The following is an 8,325-nucleotide window of genomic DNA, read 5'->3' on the forward strand; positions in this document are numbered from 1 at the left end:
GACCGTGTGCATGGCATTATAAAGTCTGAAGACTACCAACAAATTTTGCAGCATAATGTAGGGCCCAGTGTGAGAAAGCGGGGTCTCCCTCAGAGGTCATGGGTCTTCCAGCAGGACAATGACCCAAAACACACTTCAAAAAGCACTAGAAAATGCTTTGAGAGAAAGCACTGGAGACTACTAAAGTGGCCAGCAATGAGTCCAGACCTGAATCCCATAGAACACCTGTGGAGAGATCTCAAAATGGCATTTTGGAGAAGGCACCCTTCAAATCTCAGGAACCTGGAGCAGTTTGCCAAAGAAGAATGGTCTAAAATTCCAGCAGAGCATTGTAAGAAACTGATTGATGGTTACCGGAAGCAGTTGTTCGCAGTTATTTTGGCTAAAGGTTGTGCAACCAAGTATTAGGCTAAGGGTGCCAATACTTTTGTCTGGCCCATTTTTGGAGTTTTGTGTGAAATGATCAATGATTTGATTTTTGTTTCATTCTCTTTTGTGTTTTTTCATTGCAAGCAAAATAAATGAAGTTAATAATACCAAAAAATGTGTGATTGCAGTCATTTTCAAGAAGAAACTGAATATTATCTGACAGAATTGCAGGGGTGCCAATACTTTTGGCCAGCACTGTACCTGCTCCTGGTTCCAGCGACCTCTCCTCCTCGATGGCACTCTGCAGAGATGCTGGCAGCATGATTATGATTACTCATCACGCTGACATGACCTTTGGAGCATGCGCACTCCGCCGCATGTCGGGTCACGGAGCTGATTGGAGCTCCACTGATTCCGGAAATGACGGAGGTACAGAGGTTAATTTGTATTAGATGCTAAAACAAATGAATAAACGACAGCGCTCCCAGACCTCCAAAAACAGTAACATCCAGTTTTCACGTAGTATTTTATTAGAGTAGATATGACAGAGGACAATTATCACCAAGACAGAGAAGGCGGCTTATATAATAATCTTTATCAAGTTAGTTTACCAGTTCAAGGACTATAAATTAATTCCCTGATCTGTCATTGCCGAGATTGGTTATAAACTACTTGTGCCAGCCGCTGTGTGGCATGTCGGCCGACTCCCACTTTAAGGTGTCAGAGCTGGGGCAGCAGCGGTACAACTAACAGGTGCAGATCAGTGGGCAGAACGCTGACAGGTATCCAGTTAGGTCTCTGTCTGGGTCAAATAAGAGGAGTAAGTTGGTAGACATGGTGGGCCTTAGCAATCCATCAGCACCTGTAATCTCATCGCTGGGAAGCCATTGAGCGCAGAGATAGCCCTCTCCTGACTAACCACCTAGATGCGGACTTAGGCATATGAGGGGTTAAGCTGCCAGGATCTCTACATAGATACTATATTTTCTCTAAAAATGCATGTGAGGTTCTTAGCACACAATGTGATTAAATTGTGTGAGCCCATTTGCCAACGTCAAGGTGACCTCTTCACTGTCCCTACACTAACTTATCTCTAAATTACTGACTAACTGGGACTAAGTCACATCTGATATTATTACTACCATTTTTACTATTACTGCACTATTACTTTTTTAAATGTCCATATATTATTATAATTTTCTTTATTTTTTTATAATTTTTCTTACCTTTTGTTCAAATTGTTGTATTAAAAAATCCTAAAATTATGCCTAATGGTTTTTGATCCAGAAAAAGGCAAAAACCCAGGACACGTTCAGCCAATTTGTGTCACGGGAAATATTCCTTCTCGACCCCGGGAAAAGGCAATCAGTCCTAGGAACCTGGATCTAAGCTAATAATGTTATTTCTAGCTAGGTAATTAATATTGGCAGGCTAATTAAACTGCAACTATAGTGTTCATAGATTTTAAGTGTTATACGATTATTATCCTGCTCTCTTATTATAGTATTATTCTAACCTTTATATTTTTTTATAATTTAGTGTTTTAATTTTACAGATAAAACTATTTTATTACTATTATTATCCTGCTATCTTTTTACAGTATAATTATAACTTTTCTATAACAATTTGTACTACACTATCCCTACAATGTTGATCCAGAAGAAGGATAAAACCCCAGGACACATTCAGCCAATTTGTGTCACAGGGGAAAAATTCCTTCTTGACCCCAAGAAAAGGCAATCAGTCTTAGAACCCTGGTTCAAACTGCTGTTCTACCTATTACTACTGTTATTTTCTTCATATTTTTACTACTTTCTTATTATCACTCATATTATTGTTCTTATTATTATACTTAACACCCCCATATTTGATGTTTCAGTCTAGAGGCCCCAGCAGGATGGTCCATATGATGTTTCTCCTTCCTCTCATGAACCAGTTGATGTATTGGCGGATGTTGTACTTCTGGATCCTTCTTTGTTGTCTCCTCCTTGCAGGGATGTGGATGTCCAGTTTTAGCTTCTAAAGCGACTTTGTTGGCATGTATTCTTCTTCTTCTTCATCCAGGTAGTTGCATAATTCTCTCCAGAAATTTTTTTTCTTCATCTTCTTCTTCCCTTTTCCTTTTTCCTCTGATATCGATTGTCCTGGATGGCTTAGGCAGTTCTTCTCACCGTACTGCATATATTTTCTATGCCTCGGGGCTGGTCGGCATCAGGCACTGGGAAAACAAGAGATTAAGTTACAAGGACTAATAGGAACATCCGAATACACAACCACCTTATAATAAAAGAAACAACAATGTTGCCCTTAGTTTTCTCACTGACCTCCTTCTTGAAGAGCGGTGAAGGTAGCAGCTTCATACAATAGGCCAGTCTTCTTAGTTTTTCCTCAGGTGTAAGGGTACCTTCACACTTTAGCGATGCAGCAGCGATCTGACCAGCGATCTGACCTGGTCAGGATCGCTGCTGCATCGCTACATGGTCACTGGTGAGCTGTCAAACAGGCAGATCTCACCAGCGACCAGTGACCAGCCCCCAGCCAGCAGCGACGTGCAAGCGACGCTGCGCTTGCACGGAGCCGGCGTCTGGAAGCTGCGGACATTGGTAACTAAGGTAAACATCGGGTATGGTTACCCGATGTTTACCTTAGTTACCAGCTCACACCGCTTAACTTAGCGTGTGCAGGGAGCAGGAGCCGGCACTGGCAGCATGAGAGCTGCGAAGGCTGGTAACGAAGGTAAATATCGGGTAACCACCTTGGTTACCCGATGTTTACCTTGGTTACAGCTTACCGCAGGCTGTCAGACGCCGGCTCCTGCTCCCTTCACATTCAGAATTGTTGCTCTCTCGCTGTCACACACAGCGATGTGTGCTTATCAGTGGGAGAGCAACAATAAAAAAACGAACCAGCACTGTGTGTAACGAGCAGCGATCTCACAGCAGGGGCCAGATCGCTGCTCAGTGTCACACACAGCGAGATCGCTAATGAGGTCACAAAAAACGTGACTCAGCAGCGATCTCAGTAGCGATCTCGCTGTGTGTGAAGTACCCCTAACGTAAACTAAAGGAAACAACCAGACATTACAATCAGATTAGAGACTAAAGCCCCCACCCTTAAAAAAAAAAAAAAAAAAAAAAAAAAAGCCCCAGTGAGAACTGCAAGATTTTTAAGTGCTGTTTCTATTAAAGATTGTGATTATGGTTACAAAAAATCAATGACAAATATTATTAAAAAATAGATTGAACACAAAAACTTGATTTAAATAATAGGTGATTTATGATGACAAAAGGGTGCTTTACACGCTGCGACATCGCTAACAATATATCGTCGGGGTCACGTCGTTAGTGACACATCTGGTGCCGTTAGCGACATCGAAGCGTGTGACACCAAGGAGCGATGATCAACGATCGCAAAAGCGTCAAAAATCGTTGATCGTTGACACGTCGCTCCTTTTCATAATATTGTTGCTGCTGCAGGTACGATGTTGTTCGTCGTTCCTGCGGCAGCAAACATTGCTATATGTGACACCGCAGGAACGACGAACATCTCCTTACCTGCGTCCACCGGCAATGAGAATGGAAGGAGGTGGGCGGGATATTCCGGCCCTCATCTCTGCCCCTCCTCTGCTATTGGACGGCCGCTTAGTAACACCACAGCGACGTCGCTGTGACGCCTAACGCACTTTCCCCTTGAAGGAGGGATTGTTCGGCGGTCACAGCGACGTCGCTGAAAAGGTATGTGCGTGTGACGCTGCCATAGTGATAATGTTCGCTACGGCAGCGATCACCAAATGTCGCACGAACGACAGGGGCAGGTGCTATCGCTAGCGATGTCGCAGCGTGTAAAGCACCCTAAAGTCAAAGGCCCAAAGTCTAACAATGAAATATTCCTGGATAACCCCTTTAAAGTGGAAATCCTGAATCTAGGAAACAGTCGACCCTCACAGACCGATAATACTACCTGGACCAACGCTGGCACAAGATCCAGTCCAATCCATGGCGTCTTCTGACATTTCGCTTGTCGAAATGTATCAAAATCCTATAAAAGAGGAGCAGAGGTTGTAGGGACTTGATTCATATTTCTATGACTTGGGTGACAGTTCCTGAAAACACTGAAGAACATTGTCTCTATATTCAGGGACTGTTGTGGATGATGAGATTGGGAGATGGAAAGATATTTCCTGATATATATGTGATCAGTTCCACTAAAGGGGCTGCCTGATGGGACAAGTGATGGCCAATACCCCCTGGTGTGAGTGTGGGTGATGGATGTATCGCTGCCTGGTATCTTGTGTGAGTTCTGTGGGATGGATGTATCGCCGCCCTGTATCTTGTGTGAGTGCGGGTGATGGATGTATCGCCTCCCGGTATCTGGTGTGAGTGAGGGTGATGGATGTATCGCCGCCCTGTATCTGGTGTGAGTGCGGGTGATGGATGTATTACCGCCCGGTATCTGGTGTGAGTGCGGGTGATGGATGTATCAGCACCCGGTATCAGGTGTGAGTGCGGGTGATGGATGTATCACTGCCCAGTATCTGGTGTGAGTGCGGGTGATGGATGTATTACCACCCGGTATCTGGTGTGAGTGCGGGTGATGGATGTATCGCCCCCCGGTATCTTGTGTGAGTTCTGGGGGATGGATGTATCGCCGCCCGGTATCTGGTGTGAGTGCGGGTGATGGATGTATCGCCGCCCTGTATCTGGTGTGAGTTCGGGTGATGGATGTATCGCCACCCTGTATCTGGTGTGAGTGCGGGTGATGGATGTATTACCGCCCGGTATCTGGTGTGAGTGCGGGTGATGGATGTATCACCGCCCAGTATCTGGTGTGAGTGCGGGTGATGGATGTATTACCGCCCGGTATCTGGTGTGAGTTCTGGGGGATGGATGTAACGCCGCCCGGTATCTGGTGTGAGTGCGGGTGATGGATGTATCACCGCCCTGTATCTGGTGTGAGTGCGGGTGATGGATATATCGCCGCCCGGTACCTTATATTACGTCTTATACCTGAAATCTGGCGCTGCTAGCTGGTGTTTGTCTTCACACTCTGATGAGGTGTAACAAACTGAGGATAAACAACTTTTTTTTTTTTTTATTCAAACTGAGCAGTTCTATTGGCTGTTTATAAATGCAGTTACCATGGAGACAGAGGCATTGCAGATTTAAAGGGACAGGATGCAGTCCTTGCGCTATAGTACATTTTACCATAGATATCATATAACACTGTATATTACATGGAGCTGCTCAGATCATGTGTGGGCTGACACTCCTGTATCTCTTCATATATTGTGTAAATTTACTTAGAAGAGCTGTAGAGATATCTGGGGTAAAATTGCTTGTGTTGTCAATTGTACGTGTATAAAGAAGGCCTGGTAATGTCTGTAATGGGCCGAAAATTGTGGTTTTATGTTCAGAACAAATCTAAGTATTTTTTCTCAGTATTCCTATCAACTTTCTGTCATATTTCCATCACTGAACATTGTTACATATAGCTAGGAGATGCCATAGCAATCAGACCATTGGGGTCCAATCGGGGGGGCAGAGCACTGAGGTCCCTTTGGCTTTTCTCCTGCAGTCATCCCCCTGCCTATAATACTTTATATGACAAAAGTGAGTACACCCCTCACATTTTTGCAAATATTGTGTTATATCTTTTCATGGGATAACACTGAAGATAGGACACTTTGATATAATGTAAAGTAGTCAGTGTACAGCTTGTATAACAGTGTACATTTAATGTGCACTCTAAATAAGTCAACGCACAGCCAATAATGTCTACCACTGGCAACAAAAGTGAGTACACCCCTATTTGAAAATGGCCAAATTGTGCCCAAAGTGTCAATATTATGTGTGGCTACCAGTTATTTTCAAGCACTAAATATATAAATAAATAAATGCCACAAGCACTGTGAAAAGTAATTAGAATTTTTTTATATTGCAAAAAAGTAAATGGAAGTAGCCGCTGACAGAGGACAGATTTCATGTCCAGATCTGTCAGATAATGGAAAACAAGACACCCAAATAAGTACTACCGCGCTACTAAAGGCTTGAGTCCAAACCACCTGAGTTAGGAGGTGTGTACCCTACAGACAAAAGGGCACTAATAGGAAATATAATATATCCAGGGGCATAATTACCGCGGCAGGTTAGGGGCCCACGGTCGCCCTGCAGATCAGCAGCCAGCTCCTTCCTGTGAGAGAGGAGTTGCACTGTTCTGTCGCATACCACACGGCCGCTATATGACCCGGTGCCACCACCGCTGACACCGGCAGCGGCGGCAGCACCGGGCCCCCCTCCCCTGTCATTGCACACAGCAATGATAAAGCATCAAGCGGCCCGCGCCGCTCCTTCATTCTCCCCCTGTGCCTGGGCAGTGACGTCACTCCTGTGTAACAGCTGTGCTGCAGGACAAGAGGATGATAACTGGAGCAGCAGGGGAACGAGGAGAGAGGTGAGTACTTGTTGTTTTTTTTTTGTTTTTGCTTTTTTTTTTATATATATATATATATATATATATATATATATAAATCAGTGAGTACATGGTGGCCAGAATCCTGGGGGTCTGCATTATACATGGAGGCCTGAGAGTACTGCATTATACATGGAAGCCTAGTTGGCTGGCTGCATTATACATAGAAGCCTGGTGGGCTGGCTGCATTATACATGGAGGCCTGGCCATGCTGCATTATACATGGAGGCCTGGGGAGCTGTATTATACATGGAGGCCTGGGGGGGCTGTATTATACATGGAAACCTGGGGGGGCTGTATTATACATAGAGGCCTAGGGGGCTGGCTGCATTATACATGGAGGCCTGGTGGGCTGGCTGCATTATACATGGAGGCCTGGGCATGCTGCATTATACATGGAGGCCTGGGGGGCTGTATTATACATAGTGGCCTGGGGGGCTGTATTATACATGGAAGCCTGGGGGGGCTGTATTATACATAGAGGCCTAGGGGGCTGGCTGCATTATACATGGAGGCCTGGGGGCTGCATTATACATTGAGGCCTGGGGGGGCTGCATTATACATGAAGGCCTGGGGTTCTGCATTATACATGGAGGCCTAGGGGGGCTGCATTATACATGGAGGCCTAGTGGGGGCTGCATTATACATGGAGGTCTATGGGGATGCATTATACAACATGAATGACACCTTATACATGGAATATAGGATTGCATTATACATGGAGGAGTATGGGGCTGCATAATACAATATGAAGGTTTATGGGGCTGCATTATAATACATATAGGACTATGGGGGCTACATTATATTATATGGAGGACTATGGAGGCTACTTTACACATGGACTATGGGGGTGCATTATAAAACATGGAGGACTATTTCGTGCAGTATAATATATGGAGTACTATGGGGTGAATTATAATACATGGAGAACTATGTGAAATGCATTATTACATGGTGGACTATGGAGGTGCATTCTAATATATGAAATGTTATGTGGGACCTGCTATACTATAAAGAAGGCTATGGGGAGCCATTATAGTATTTGGAGAACTATATATGAGGGGTGACAAAGATACAAGCATGGCATGGGAACATTTTGTGCTGAGGGAAAAAGGCTCTTTCCCTTAGCACCCAGCTTTCCCATGCTCTGCTATACATCTTTTCTCAGCACCCAGCTTTCCCATGCGCTGATATGGGAAAGCTGGGTGCTGAGGGAAAGATGTATAGCAGAGCATGGGGAAGCTGGATATCAGAACATGGGAAAGCTGGGTGCTGATAGAGGGATTTCAGAGCATGCGAAACCTGTGTGCTGAGGGTAAGAGCCAAGTGTCAGCATCATTATCCTGTACCCAAGTGTCAGTGTCATTATCTTGTACCCCAAGTGTTGGTGTACGTAAAGGGGGGGCAAGGTCCGAGCTATGCACAGAGTCCATTCAAACTCTAATTACACCACTGTATAGGTCCGTGTAAGGCTACTTTCACACATCC

At 44.8% G+C, this 8,325-nt stretch overlaps 1 long non-coding RNA gene across 1 annotated transcript; it reads right to left on the reverse strand.

Annotated features, from left to right (window-relative positions):
- Positions 1 to 2,099: 2,099 nt before the first annotated feature.
- LOC142291357 (uncharacterized) lies at positions 2,100 to 5,428 on the reverse strand. The gene is made up of 3 exons (XR_012750461.1): positions 5,376 to 5,428; positions 4,330 to 4,407; positions 2,100 to 2,587 (listed from the first exon to the last, which is right to left on the reverse strand). It is a non-coding gene; the product is annotated as an uncharacterized LOC142291357 (long non-coding RNA).
- Between the last annotated feature and the right edge of the window lie 2,897 nt (positions 5,429 to 8,325).

This window comes from Anomaloglossus baeobatrachus, chromosome 1 (assembly GCF_048569485.1).
Source record: "Anomaloglossus baeobatrachus isolate aAnoBae1 chromosome 1, aAnoBae1.hap1, whole genome shotgun sequence".
NCBI lineage: Eukaryota > Metazoa > Chordata > Amphibia > Anura > Aromobatidae > Anomaloglossus > Anomaloglossus baeobatrachus.